Here is a 16,179-nt window from a genome sequence, read left to right on the forward strand (position 1 = left end):
ACTAGACCCCAGATTAGACTCTTAATTATGGGTTTTGGAAAGAATACCATGGAGGTGGAATGTCATTCTCATCACATCATATCAGGTGGTACAAGATATCAGCATGACATCACTTATGAAAAAGTCATCACTCAGAGTATTGTGTGCAAGGTTTCTCCACAGTAGAAGTATTTGCCCATTTCCATACTCTATTGTTTGGAAATGAGTTACTAGTTCCTGCCCACACTCATGAATTTAGAATTTTTAAAAGAGCAAGATAAGTTTTTAGGGTAGCTCATAAACACCCGAAATATCAAATTCATCCAGGAATAATCTCCCAGGAAATTCCTCCTGTATTATATGTCCTTAGAAAAGTGTTCAACGGTCTCCTCTTGGGTATGTTTTTTTTTTTTTTTTTTTTTTTTTTTTTGTGATACACGCACAGGCTCAGTGGCCATGGCTCATGGGCCCAGCCGCTCCGCGGCACGTGGGATCCTCCCGGACCGGGGCACGAACCCGTATCCCCTGCATCGGCAGGCGGACTCTCAACCACTGCGCCACCAGGGAAGCCCTTGGGTATGTATTTTTAACCCATCTTTAATTACTCCATGCTTTACTGTCCCCAAACCTAGTCATTCTGCAAATCCTGCTTTTTTCTAACGTCCCTTTCCTTTACAATCCAAACCAATGCCACATGTGGTTGATTCAGAATTCCAACTTCCACATGGAAAGATGACATTCATGACTTCTTACTCCTCTCTTTTTTTCATGGTTTTCTGATAGTATGGTTTTAATTTCATTCTCCCTCAAAGCCACAGTAGCTCTCTTCATATTTGTCTTTGACTAGATCTAAGTGTCTCAAAGAATTGAGTTGGTCTTACTTTTCTGTTCTGCTGGTAATACTCAAAATACATGTGTTGACTTCATGAGTTAGCTCCTCCAGCAGGTAGAGAGAAATTCATTCTTTCTCCTACGATGAGAACCATCCTAAGGAAATCCATGATTAACATACTGGGGAGAAGTGGCTTTTCATTTTTCTCATGAGTATAAAATACTCCTAATGTGTGACACCCTTTTTGTGAGTGAAGCTTGGTTCATGGGATTCGGTGACATTGAAATGAACACACTTCTGATTTTGAAACACCATTCTACAGTATGTGGTTCATCCATTCATCTAACAGACATTTGTAGAAAACACAAAACAAGTAGCAGGCATATGCTGAATAGACTCAGTTCCAATCCTGTCAAAACTCTCAGTCTAGTGGAGACACACAGACAAATAATTATATACTCATTAGGTAAATATAACAATTTAGGTGTATGAAAAATACTTCAGTGCCCTGAAACAGATTCCCTCTAGAGGGAAGACCTCACCCAAGTGATGAGGAGGCTCTTTTGACAAGGTATTGATTTTAGAGGGGACTTTGCAGCTTTATTTTATATCCAGCCATGTGCATGTGGCAACCCCATGTACCAGCTAGAGTCCCCCATCTCATGGGAAGCTCTTTGGGCCCAGAATTGGGAAATCAGTGTGGAAGTAATTTCTTGAATATCCATTTCTACAAGCCTTGGTTTCTTTGACTTCCCATGAAAGTTACAAGATGATTATGCATGAACAAAAACAGAAGGTACATACTGACAGGAAACAAAAACATGTTAAACCATGGAGATTTCCCCTTACATAAACCTGCCATTTGTTAAGCAGTCGCTGTCTGTTCCAAAAGGAAGCTGGTAAAAAACCTGAAGCAAACACTCTCCAACAGCACTGGGAAAGAATAAGTGAGGGAAACACCTCTTTTAATAAGGGTATAGGAGTGATGTAAAGATCTAAGCCTTTTTAAGAAGAGATGAAAGATCTACTCAGGGATTTATTCAAACCTGGTCAAAACCATTGTAGAAAATGTTACTGAGCCTTCCATATCTGACTGTAGTACTGATGAAGACAGAGGTACTATTTTAATCTGAGAAAACAAAGTCAATTGAATGAGTTTATAAGATTCTGAATTGGAATATATATTTGTATACATTTACATTTATATATATGTATATAACTTCTCAATACACTATATATATATATACATATACACGCACACATATATGTATACTTCCCACTGTCTATTAATATATTAGAAAAATAAAATTGCATTCTTTAAAAGGTCAGAGACAGTTTTCTAGACTGACTCTCTTTATGAGAACAAATATACTGTCAGTTAAGTTGTGTGTAGTTTCAAAAGCCGTGAACTTGGATTTGGAAAATGGTATTATACTTTAAGCCACTGCCACGTTATTAGGGAAATCACTTAACTGCATGAAACCTCAGTTTCTCTTCTATCAAATAAGTATAACCAAAACTATCTTCCAGAGTAGATATATAAAAAATAAATGAGGTGAGTTATTTCAAAGCTCCACAGTAAGAATAACTTCTCATTATTTATATAATTATAGTGTTTTCTAGGACATAATTTAATTTAATGTGAGATATATTTTGCTCTGTATAACATTAAGCCATGGGCTTTACCTGTGTTGTAGGTTTTGCTTTTCTGGTAACCTTGTCTCAGAGCTTCAATGTACAGAGCTGCTAAGTTTCTGCAGTGTCTCTGAACAATATTTTCTGGTACCACTGTTTGCTACTAAGCTCTGAACTACTCAAGAAATAAATGTTCTCAGCCTAGGGAGTTCTTAGTTTATCTTCTCACTGTATCATTAAAAAATTCCTATAAAATTCTGTTGGTCAATTTTCTTCCAAATTTCCTCCACTTAGCTAATAGAGGTGAACTAAAGTTTTTCAACTGATTCTTTTATTTGTTTAGGTTTTTTGTTTGTTTATCGTTTTGTTTTATTTTGTTTATTCATCTTATGGTTGGGTTATTTCAGTGCTTGAGTTATCTGGATTTAGTCATCTCATTTGCTTACTCAGCTGGAACAAGTTAGATTTCATGTTTCCCCTTTCCCACTTGAAACATTTTTGAAAGGTAAAATTAACAACTTTACCTCACAGATAAAGCTGAAAAAAATCATATGCCATGAAATTAGCATTTGGTTTTCACTCTTTACCAATAGTACAGGGGCAGAAGTTAAATTCTGCTTCCTAAAAACTGAAGAGCCATTGTGGCTCACCAGTCTGTTTTGTAGATTAACAATGGCAATGGGGCTCGTTTCTCTAAAGAAGTCATTAAGACCTTGAGTTTGAAAGGTCTTCTCATTTCTTGGCATTTTAAAGACATGTCTAGTGAATCCCAAACACAATGTCAAACCACAGAAAGAAGTAAATTGTTCTGTTCTTGGATTATGTATTAATTTTTATTTTTAAGGATTCTGCTATATTTCCATGTTTATATAGTGGGGTTTCCTCTCCTTTTCACTTTAATGCTTTATAAATCGTATAGTATTAGATTACTAAGTGCAGCAGATACAAGAATATGGATTATAGATCAACACTGGTAGAAAGTCAAGCAGTCAACATAAGGAATACCTTCATTTCTTGAGCCTTTATCTCTCACAACATTTCTAAACTAATTATTTTATCTGAGAGCTGCCGCCTTCACACACACGTCCCAGGTCACAGAACCAGTGAAGCAGCTAAGTACTGCATGTCAGGTCTTGAGAAGACTGTACAGAGTTTAGCCCACAGCCCCGCTGTACATTTTATTCTCTCATCAGCAGGGAATTTTTTTCTTGTCACTTTGGATAAAACCAAAGTTTACTTAATTTTTTTTCCTAAATGCCTATGAATTAAAAGTATTTTTTTTTAAAGTAAAGATTCCTTTAAAGACACAGTGTATTCCTCACATGTCTGTCTGAAGCAGACAGGCTTAAAAATTGCAGAAGTAAGCTTATAAAAGCTAAAGAAGCCTCAAGATCATTAGGGAAATGTAAATCAAAACCACAGTGAGACACCTCTTCACTCCCACTATAATGGCAAAAAAAAAAAGCAAAAACCCCCCTCAAAGCCCCACAATAACCAGCATTGGTGAGAAAGTAGATAATTTGGAAGCTTCATGCATTGCTGATGGGAATGTAGAATAGAACAACCACTTTGAAGAACAGTTTGGTGTGAACTTTTCTTAAAAACTAAACATAAATTTACCATATGACCTAGAAATTCTACTCTTAGTTATATCTACCTAAGAGAAATATAAACATATATTCACAAAACACTTTCACATGAATGACCTTAGCAGCATTATTTGTAATAACTCCAAATTGGAAACAACCTAAATGTCTATCAACTGGTGAATGGATAGGAAAATTGTGGCATATTCATGCAATGGAACACAATTTGACAATAAAAAGGAACAAAGTAGGGATACCTGCTAAGGCCTGGATGAACCTCAAAAACATTTTGCTCAGTGAAATAAATCAGACTCAAGATACCTCTTATTCTATGATTTAATTTATAGAAATATGAAGAAAAGGAAACGTTTATGAAGACAGAGAGCAGATTAGTGGCTGCCAGGATGACAAAGAACTGGAGTAAGGAAGAAGAAATGGGGGACTTCTCTGGTGGTCCAGTGGTTAAGACTCTGTACTTCCACTGCAGGGGGCATTGTTTCAATCCCTGGTTGGGGAACTAAGACCCCATATGCCACACAACACGACCAATAAATAAATTAAATTAAATTAAGATTTTTTAAACAAAGAAGAAGAAATTGGGATTGACAGTAAATATACATGAGATATCATAATGTAATGATGAAAATGTTCTAAAACTGATTCATGATGAAAGGATACATAACTTGATAAATTTACTTAAAATAATCATTGAATCATACACTTGAAAAGAGTGAATTATGTGGTATGCAAATGTTTCAATAAAATTATTTTTTAAAAGCTACGTGGATTGATGTCAACATCAATGAATATTTAATCTTGTAAATATTCTTGTTAGATCCTCATATATCACCAATAAATAGGACTTGAATTATCTCAAGAGTGATAAATAAAGAACATGAGAGTATTAGAAATAGTAAACAAGTATACAAGTTTCAACAGTTCTTTCTCCCTACTTCTTCAAAACAGCAAGTCATTTGCAATCTGAGTAAATCCACCCAATGTGATCCAGAAAATTCAGAAGTAAAATAAACAAAATACAGAGTGATATTCCCTTTCCACTTCCTTCTCTGAAAAAAAAAAAGTAACATTTTAAAAATGTCTGTAGGACTTCCCTGGTGGCACAGTGGTTAAGAATCCGCCTGCTAATGCAGGGCACATGGGTTCCATCCCTGGTTCAGGAAGATCCCACATTCCATGGAGCAACTAAGCCCGTGTGCCAAAATTACTGAGCCTGTGCTCTAGAGGCCGCGAGCCACAACTACTGAGCCCGTGTGCTGCAACTACTGAAGCCTGCGCGCCTAAAGCCCATGCTCCACAACAAGAGAAGCCATGACAATGAGAAAACTGCACACCGCAATAAAGAGTAGCCCCTCCTCGCCACAACTAGAGAAAGCCCGTACACAGCAATGAACACCCAATGCAGCCAAAAATAAATAAATAAACTAAAAAAAAAATGTCTATGAATCTCTAAGGGAAAACAAATTTTCTACTTTTGTGTTAAGTTCTCTGCTTACCTGACTCCTCTGTCAAAAGGTTGTTCTGGTTTTACAACCCATAGTACACTTGTTTACTATGGCTCAAGGAAACAGGATGCTTTAGTAATAAAAATCTATCTTTCATAGTAGAATTACCAATTATCATAACATATCCCTTTAACAGTTTACTTCCTTCAGATATTCATCAATCAGGAGCCTTCTTTCTCTCTGTCCAGTTATGGCAATATAAATAACATTTTGTGAGGATGTCAATTTTTTTCTTTTTTTCTGGCAAAACAAGAAAGCATAAGACAGATGGGTTAAGAAGAAAGTCAGACACAGTATCAGTTGCCAAAGGAAAAAAAAAAAAAAAACATAAAGACAGCATCTTGTCCATCAGGTACCTCAGATCAAGAGTCTTTTCTCAAATGATAACAGCTCCAGACCTGTGAGCAACCAGAAAATAAATAAGCAAAACTACTGAAGGTGTTTCTCCATGGTTTCCACTGAAATGTCTGGAATAGATAAACATGTCATTTTACTAGGAGGATTACCTGAAAAAAAAATTAGCTGTAGCACACAAAGAAAAAAGAAGAAAATTGATTAAGGGCACGACACGTCTATTACACTGGGATAAATTGTCATCATGCTTTTCTGGGTACTGCTGATGAATGTGTTCAGGAAGAATAATCTATCCTCAATAATATAAAAGGATCTAAAGGATAGATTTATAATCTTCACATGAGGAGCTTCAGGACAACTGACATAGTGGCTCTCAGTTGAAAATGGGTCCTGAATGGTATCCCACATTCATTTTTCTCAGACAGGAGTTTGCCCACTAGATGTGGTGAAATCGAGTTTGTGTGCTCTCTAATGGCCTTTTTACAGCCAGGAAGACCTTGTTTTTCAGGCCTTGGATAACTGTTGATAGAGTGAAGGAGGTTAGAACTGTGACTAGATTTGCAGGACGTGTAGGTCATCCATCACCTATTCACAACAGTATCCCAGATGGAAGAGAGATGAGGATGATCACAGTTAATGAGGTGTGAGCTCTAAAGGGACAGAAAAACACAAGTCTGAAGGTTTTGAGATCAACTTCTTGAATTGATGCAATTAAAAATATTTAAAAGATTTAATCATAGATATAAATCACATTTTTTTTTTCATTTTTCACACTAGGTACTCTCAGGCTTTAGGAAAAGACTAGGTTTTGAAGGTATTGAGAAAATTTCTTAATTGCCTAAGTTCTTTGCCAATGCATTATAGGAGGTGTTTCAGTATAAGAGCAGGTTGCAGTCTATTTGGAATAGAATCAGGCTGAGTTCTGGTATCAAATAAGTTCCCAACTAGCTGAGTATTTAGGAAAGCCACTCTGTTTTCATAGGCCCCAGATGTCTCATCTCATAGGTGATAATATTTTTTGGCAAACTTGCTTTACATCATTTTGTAAGCATAGAATCAAATGATAAATGTAAGAGTATCTAAGAGAAAAGCTTTTCCCTAAGCAAAGGTGTCATTCTTGTTAAAAATGAGAATGATTCCTCTTTACCCCCTTAGTTTGCTTGAGGATGAAAGCCAGGGTAAATCCTCTAGGAAATGGTCAGTTTCTGGCTTACGTTTTTTATGTTATAAAGGGGATAAAGGGCTGATCTTTAGATGTGACAAGTACAAAGTCCTATGCTTGGCCTGGAGTTTGGAGAGCCTCATTAATCATGCTCCATTGTGTTATAGGTTCTGTAAACATTGCAAAAGTATAAAGCACAGCCCTTCATTAGTGACATCTTTCCAACCTAACTCCAGGAAGCCTTTGAGATTTCCTCAAATGACTGGATTTCGTTTCAGTCATTAGTTAACCCTGCCTAGTGGGTGACTATGAATCCCACCAGGCAGGAGTAAGGGGATATGTATTCAAACAGTACAAACATGGCTTGTCCTAGTCACATCGCCATTAAGAACAGTAGGAGGATTTCCTTTCTCAGGATAAGTCAAATCATTTATATGAATCCCATAATATTCCACTTTATTTTTGCCTTTCGAAACTCATGCCATAAAGTTATAGTTAGAAAAAGAATGCTGACATTCTTTTGGATATTTTGGATGAGATTAAAAGGCAAGAGTTATTTCTTACAGATTTATAGAGTCTTTTGGCAAAGTCTTTTCTCAAATGAATGAGCTACTATGAAACAATACAGAAAGTCAGGCCACCTTTGGGACTGTGACTCAGAGGACACTGGGTATGGACTAGGACTCATCTGCTCAAAGTTCCTTGTTATATTTTGGTTACACTTAGCTTCCAAAGTCTCTAAAGTTGTCTTGTTTGTTTTTACAAGATTTTATTATTTATTTATACATTAATATTTTATTAATAATTTCCTTCACGGAAATGTTTTAAAGCACATCTATCAACTGGAATGTAGTTCTTTTTAGCTAGAGATCCCAACAGAATTAATTCAAACAAGGCCATTTAAAGAACTCTATATGTGAAACTGGTACAGAGACATGTCAATGCATAGTTTAATACTATTAAATTTGCAACTTAGTTGAAGAGGAGTATGCTAAGTCCCAGTTTCCGAGTTGTTTTGGGAGGTCCAGATACAGTAAATTGCATAAAAACGTTCACTTCTTGGCTTCTTTTCTTGCTTTTGACTCCCTCCATTCTTTTACACCCTAGGAAAAGCCAGGCTATAGTAGTTAGACATTGGTCTAATAAGGTAAATGTTGGAGTCTATATAATAAGCAAGCTATCGTCCCTCTTTATAGATAACATGGAAAACTTTATATGAGTCTCAGAGTAGGATGATATTTTTCACAAGAAAAGAGCTCTTTGCTTGATCTAAGATAATCCATAACCACAGCTCAAGATAGAAGACATTCCAACAATAGGTCACGATTAATATAATGTTTATGAAAAATAAATCATGTATTTCCTATACCCATAAGAGTGATTTTCTTCAAATTTGTCAGTGATCCTACTATCTCTTATTCTCTATCTTCTAAATGTTTTTTTTTCCTTTCATACTAATACTCTGCATTATTTCCAAATAGTGAGACTCAAACTAAATAATTACTAAGAATAATAATAATGAATCAAAATGTATATTGAAAAATTGCAGTGGGTAAGTTAGAATCATTAATAACAAGATAAATGGATGTGATGATGTCAACATGCTTAGAATAATGAACTGAGCATTGTGAATTACAGCTCTGGAATTTTCTTCTGGTCCTTGCATATTATAATCCAGTAAATATGTCTAGTTGTTCCATCATAATTTCTCATAGCTATAGCACCCTACCTATGCAAATTTAGCTAATTTCCCAAGAAAAAAAATCTATACTCTTTCCACCATTCTTGGGTCTTGTCTACATCTCTCTAAATTTGGTTGTTCTGTTTGTACTTTTACAAACTTCATATGAAGCATGTACATGGTATCCTTGTTTTATTGCTTACGTTATTAAATACTTCTGAAACCCTACTGTATGCCAGGCACTGTATTTGATGCTGGCAAAGTTGGCAGCAAGAAGTAAATTATTGCACAGGATTCAGACAAGTAAGTGGAATTATAGTGAAATTGTGGTGAGTGCTAGATTGGGGAAACAAAGTTCTGTGGAGGAGCGTAGGAAAGACACCTAACTCAGTCTTCTGGAGTCGTGTCCTTTCTGGTAGGATATGAAATATGACAGAAATGTAAAGTTGCTCACCTTGCTTGGAATATCTATTGTCTAGGAGAGGAAAAAGAGAAGAGAGAGAATTAGTAGCAGGGCTTGCAACTCATGTTTAAAAAGTTGAGCTTTACACTGAAGGAAGCAGGGAGTCGTTGAAGGTTTTTAAATGTCATAAGATCCAGTTTGTGTTTTTGTTACTCAACTCTGCTGTAGACAATATGCAAACAAATGAACGTGTGTGTTTCTATAAAGCTTTATTTACAAAACAAGGCAGCTGGCAGGAATTGACCCACAGGCCACAGTCTGAAAAATTAGAGAGCCGCTGCTGATGTAAAATTGCAAGGGTTTGGTCACTGGCTAGAAATAAAGGAGAGGGAGAGGCCAAGTTTTTGGCTCAGTCAATGTGTGAGAGAAAACTACCAATGGATGACCCTAAAACTCATTAAAGACAAATGTAATTATATATCATGTATAATATTGTAGAAGAAAGCAAGGACACAGTAAGAGAAGTGATTATGATTTGGAGGGTATCTTTAAATGGCCATAAAATCATGAGTTAGATTAAGCACTGTAGAATCAGAGTGTAAGCTAGTAATTCTATCTTTTTAAAAAATTGTAATACAAGTTTATACCTGTCAAATGAATAATCATTTTTTAAACATAGGAGTTAGGAAGACAGTATTTGAATGCCAGTGAGTTCTAAGAATAAAAGGTGCTAGATACAGGAAAAGTATTATGACGCAGTAACGCAGTAACATGTAATATTTTGAAAAGCTTAACAAAGAGTCACACATAATCTGCAGAGAGGGGAATAAATATGGAAACAGTTAAAGAAAGGATGTGGCTCACAGGAAGAGAGCCAATCTGAAAATTCGAAGAAACGTAGCGAGGAGACCAAGGAGAAATCCAGAGTCAGCTGAAATAACTGTTTGGGGAGCAGATGGTGCAATATCTCATTCTTAAGAGATAAGACAAGTGAAGAATCTGCCTTTTCTCCTTAAAAAGTTATTTTATATTCCATTTATTTCCTTTTGGGAGTGGTTTCATCTGTAATTTATCTTTCTTCAAGATTGGAATTTTACCAATATCCCATATGTCACTGTTGTCACTTTAAAGACCTAGGATTCTTATGCCATTTTTTTTCTTACCCTCTCCATCTTCATTTTTGCTTCCATCCTTCGTGTTCTTCAGATGAACATGAAGTCAGTGAAGTTGCACCATAATATGACATTAAAATATTTTGGCAACTCCTAGTTGTTGGTTTCTGCAAGACATTTGGGAAATATTATATATTATGAGCAAAGGAAATCCTTTCACCCCTCCTTTTTGGCATGCTTCTCTTGGGCAATCACAGTTAGACCATCAATGGGAGAAGATGTAGCTTTTAAATTCTTGGCAAATATAACTTGGTACTTCAACCTTTCATTGGTTTTAGCATCCCAAATCCAGATATGCTGCCTGTACCCCTCCTCCTTGCCAGTTCACCAATCCCCATTCTCTGGAAACTTGGTGTCAGTGTCTTCAGCGTCTGGAAACTTTTGGCATGGAAACCACCACCAAGCAATGAAACATTTCCTTTTCATGTACACTGAGTCACATCAATGTGCTTTAGATCTTGAGAACCCTTCCCAGAACTGTTTAAACGCCACAATTTTAGGGGAAAACACTGATACAAATGTCAAAAAACAGTGACAGCAGGGTTGATGCCATCCCAAGTTCTTAATTCCAACATGACAGCCCTGAGTATGTCCAGATGTCTGCAGATAAAGTTTCGTTTAACTTGCCCAGAAAAAGAACTTGAAGGATTACAATTGAAGGCTGTTTATTTAGAGCCTATATATGTGTATATATAGACATATACATGTGTATAGGTATATGTGTGTGTGTGTGTGTGTATATAGTTTACATCTCCAGAGGGAAAAATCCATTGTCCAAAAAATAAAGAAAAATGCATGGATTCTCTATGTTCCAAAAAGCAGATCCTAAGGCTTACTTTTTAAAAAATTTTCATCAACGTCAAAAGATCTTCCCAGTTATACTGTCTGTCATGTGGAAACAAGCACACAGGTCTCACAACACATCCTTGAGCTTTTCTCTTTAATGATATGATTCATTTTAATAAAATAGAGAATAGGGGGTTTTTCTTAAAGGAAAAAAAGTGCCAGCTTTCTACCAAGTATATTGTTAGAATGAGGCTGATTCTATCCAGTTTTAACTCCAAGTTCCCCTGAAGATTGTTCACTGCATTCAAAGTGTAAAGAATATTTTCATTCTATCACATCTAAAATACAGCTATAAAGAATATCATAGGGGCTTCCCTGGTGGCGCAGTGGTTGAGAGTCCGCCTGCCGATGCAGGGGACGCGGGTTCGTGCCCCGATCCCGGAAGATCCCACATGCCGCGGAGCGGCTGGGCCCGCGAGCCATGGCCGCGGAGCCTGTGTGTCCGGAGCCTGTGCTCCGCAACGGGAGAGGCCACAGCAGTGAGAGGCCCGCGTACAGCAAAAAAAAAAAAAAAAAAAAAAAAAAAAAAGAATATCATAGATGTTGAGTTGAAAATTTCTGAAGCTTCATATATAACATTGTTTTATTGTCTTAAGTTATACTAAAATATCCATTGCTCTAAGTAATGAGAGTTAATGTGGCTTAATCCTAATTTAATTTTCTCACAGCTAAGTGTCTGCAGAGAGCAAGCAAATTACCATATTTCTTTATTAGGTTCATTAAAACCACTGAAAGGAGATATTTACAATTAGTTGTAAAAACATACTACCTTTGGCTGAAACAAATCCACAATAGGTAATCAAGATTGTAACTCTTCAAAAGTTCGTAGCCACAGTGCATGGAATACATTTTAGACAATTCAAAATGCAAAATCAATGCTTAAAAAGTTTTTTTAAAGTTATGTCTCAGGAAGGTACTACCCAAGTCATTGGACAATGTTCAGAGATTCACTCCTTAAAATATCCTTATTAATCGATATTACAGTAGTTGAAATTTTTAATGTAGCAAAAATCACCCCAACCATGTCAACTTTGCTAATTATATCAATCTATAAATGGAAAGCACTCCTAGCAATCTCTAGCCCCATCAGAAAGCATAGTCTACATGCATCCCAGACTTTGCATCTACTTGAACATAGATCTTGTGCCCTTAGAGATATCTACATCTCCAAAAAGAAGAACAGAGTTTTTCAGTTTCCTTCCTGTTTGAGTCTCTCAGATGTAACATACCTATTGCTATTGCACATGACCTAGATACTCATAAAGCAATAACTTTACCTCAGCAAATAATAGCTGAGAATTTACTATGTATGCACCAGACATCTATGATTGGTGCTGGGGATGCAAAGCTGAATAGGAAACTCTCCTAGCTGTGATGCTTCAGAGTTTGGTTGAAACTGGAAAAGAGAACATTAAGTTGCTTTAGTTGACAAGGATCGTATGTTAGATAAAGCCCATCAATGAATGTCCAACTCCAAATTATCAGTTTGCTTTTGTTCTAGATCTAATCTTTTTTAAAACAGGTATCTCCTAATTTCATTAGCTATCTAAAGCTTGTCAAAGTGACACATTATTCTCGCAGCACTTTTCTGTTGATCCTAAAACAAAATATGCTTTTAAAATATGTTGTTCCTGTTCTTTGTACTTCACTGTGAGTTTATAAGACAAACCATTAAGTTAACAGTTGAAACTACAAAGAAACCATTCCCTAGTAATTTAGTAAGTCTGAAAACCTCTAAGGTTCAACAAGGGTAATTGTCAGGGAGAGAGGAGTCAACAGTGCCTACCAGAGATATAGCTATCTCTTGGGTTTTCCTACTTTCAATTACTGCTGCCAATTTACTCCCTAACTCCCACTGGGTCCCTCAGCTGTGAACTCTAACCTTTTACCGTAATGTCCCCATGTAAACCAAAAGTCCCTTTTAAAAAAAAAAATTTTTTTGCGGTACACAGGCCTCTCACTGTTGTGGCCCCTCCTGCTGTGGAGCACAGGCTCCGGACGCGCAGGCTCAGTGACCATGGCTCACGGGCCCAGCCGCTCCACGGCATGTGGGATCTTCCCAGATCGGGGCACGAACCCGAGTCCCCTGTGTCGACAGGCGGACTCTCAACCACTGCGCCACCAGGGAAGCCCCAAAAGTCCCTCCTTTTGATTGTCTATTGGTAAAACTGAATTACCCTGGAAGTTCTCAAATCTTTACTGAATATAATAGAGAACACATAGGAACTAAATGTAGAGAATAAAAGAAAAAGAGAAGTATTTCCCTTGATAAGAGAGAAGTATTTGTGTCTACTGTAGCTAGCTTCCTTTAGCATTGGCTGGCCTTCTCTTAATTCAGGTAGTTAATTAGCTCTAGAAACTATCGTGGGTAGTGATCTCAATGGAGAGGAAGGTCTAGAGGGAGAATAGAGTGGGTGGAGTTTCCAGGCATTGCTTAGACAGTTTTGATTTTACCTATTCTGTTTATTTACATTTCTAGGTGAGGTTTCTTTTGAAGAAGATTTTCACAAGTTAAAAAAATGTGAAAACCATCACACAAATCACATTGAGTCAGCTACTTTCCGATTCATGTGTGACAAACATGACACAAGGACTACTTATTATGTCTCTTCCTTCCATGGAAGTTATCACTAAATTCATGGCATCCTCATTGATTCCTGAAGAGCCTCAGAATCTTTCTCAACCTAGCATTTCAGACAGCTACAATAGTTGGTCAGTATTGGCACATTAGTTTAAACCAAAGCACCGTCACCCCTGATCTAGCCCTTTCTTAGAGTTCCTTACTTCCTAGCTCCAGGCCTTTCTTGATTTGTGTACGAACGTCTTGATTCCTAAGAGTTAGGGTATCATTCTCTGCTCAGTGTCTTAAACTGGAAGTCTAAAACTTAGTTCTATTATTGAAATACAGATAATATTTAGATGAATCTATTGTCATTTTTTTTTCTGAATAGTACCTTACATTTCTTATGAAGTGTTCTTTGGAATATGATTCCTCTTGTATGTGCCATGAAAAATATTCCTTAAGCAAATATACTTGGAAAATGCTACATACAATAGCCCTTGTGAAGAGCAATGATGTGTAATCACCAAGATTCTAAGTGCTATAGTAGAGAGCCCTGTCTGATGTAATTTAACCAAGCATTTCCCAAACTTATCTGGCCATGGACAACTTTTATCCAATGACACTTTTTAACAAGTCCGGTAATACGTTTTTACAAATGCTCCAATTACTTGGTTAACTTCTTCAATAAAACTTCTACCTTCAAGCCATCTTATTTTCTGCCACTAAAATTATCTTTCTAAAATTATGTGTTTAATCATATCATCCCTGATTTCAAAAACACTAAATGGTTTCACTTTAGCTATAAAATAAATCCAAGCTCTTGACTACTGTGTTCAAAGTCTGAGGCTTCCTTTGCAATTTATCTTTATCAGTTTTAGTGACAAGACAGAGAGTATTTCTTTGCACATAGAAGGCCCCTTTTGAATGAATCTGCCTCTCCTCAATCCCCAGTCTTCCTGGTTGTCATTCAGCAATCCCTGATATTCTCATTCATGTTTATGTCTCTCTGTTTTGGATTAGTTCATTCCCTCAGCCTAGAGTAGCCTTTTTCTTTATCTCTGTCATCCCAAATTCTTATTTAATGTATAGCTCAGAGATCACTATTGGTGGGAAATACCTCTTTTACCTTCTCCACATCCTAAATAAAATTCTCTCAGATATGTTCCCACTGTACTCAGAATATCCTTTTCCACCTGTTTTGCTCCTTGTACATAGACAGAAACTTCTATAAAGTATTAGTCCAGAGTTTCTCAACCTAGGTGCTGTTGACATTTTGGACTGGATGACTCTTTGTCATGTGCATTGTATGATGTTTATCACCATCTTGACCTCTACCCACAAGATGCCAATAGTACCCAAACCCTCCCTGCAGTCATGGCCATCAAAAATGTCTCCTGGGGGGCAAACTTACCTAAGGTTAGGAACCATTGTTCTAGATCAAACCTTTACATTTACTAGTCTTTGTCTCATGCCCACTAAATAGCCACTGAATTCAACATAATTGAATTGTTCTTATTTGTCCCTTGAGGGTTTGATTGTAGTTGACAAGGGGAAAATAATAAAGGAAAAATGTTAAAAAAAAAAAAAAAAGGAAATAAGATGTTCTAAACATGCTGTCATTTGGGAAATCTTGTGAGCATCATTATTTTCTAATTTTATATTTATCAGTCAAACCTGAGTGGATGCAGAATGGATTCTCCCCATTCAAAGGTTACCCAGACTTTTCTCATATCTAGGATTTTGTTATGCAAAAGTTGTCTTTTGTTTTCTGTTCTCTCAAGTGTTCAGATTTGGTGAAGCGAATATACAATTGAGCCATTAAGAGTCGTTAAATACATTGATTTATCTTTTTCTTTCTGTTTCTCTTTCATTAATGATACATAGTGATTTGTCTCCAGAGATTTATTTTTTTATCCTTTAGGAAAAAAAAATCTCATACTTTATTTCTTACAAAGAGTTGTTTTGTGACATGAAGACTCATCAAAGTAATAATTACATTTGGTTTGTCTGCATTGAACTGTCTGTCACGTGTAACCATTTGAGCCTGGCACGTGTGCTTCTTTCTGCATTTGTACTACACTTTTTCAAGTTACTTATCATCTGAGATGATTCGTTAGTGAGTATAAGCTACTTTTGGCACTCTCTGCCTTTAATTTTCCTGGCTACATAACAAGGTTGTTTATAATTTTCTAGCTGTCCCCAAGCAAAATAATGATGATGCTATTTGTATTTTTATTTGTAAAAATTGCTAAAAACAATTGTTAAAAGACATCACTTGTCATCAAACTTGATGTTTATCTGTATACTCCATCTGCACTGGCAATTTCTGTATTTATTCACAAATACCCAACTCCTACTTTAGATGAAGGGGATGAATTTAAGAGGTTCAAATGCATCCAAATGTTTGGATCTTTATCTGAACCTTATCTGAATGATCTGGGCT

The sequence above is a fragment of the Mesoplodon densirostris genome, chromosome 4, assembly GCF_025265405.1.
Source record: "Mesoplodon densirostris isolate mMesDen1 chromosome 4, mMesDen1 primary haplotype, whole genome shotgun sequence".
Taxonomy (NCBI): domain Eukaryota; kingdom Metazoa; phylum Chordata; class Mammalia; order Artiodactyla; family Ziphiidae; genus Mesoplodon; species Mesoplodon densirostris.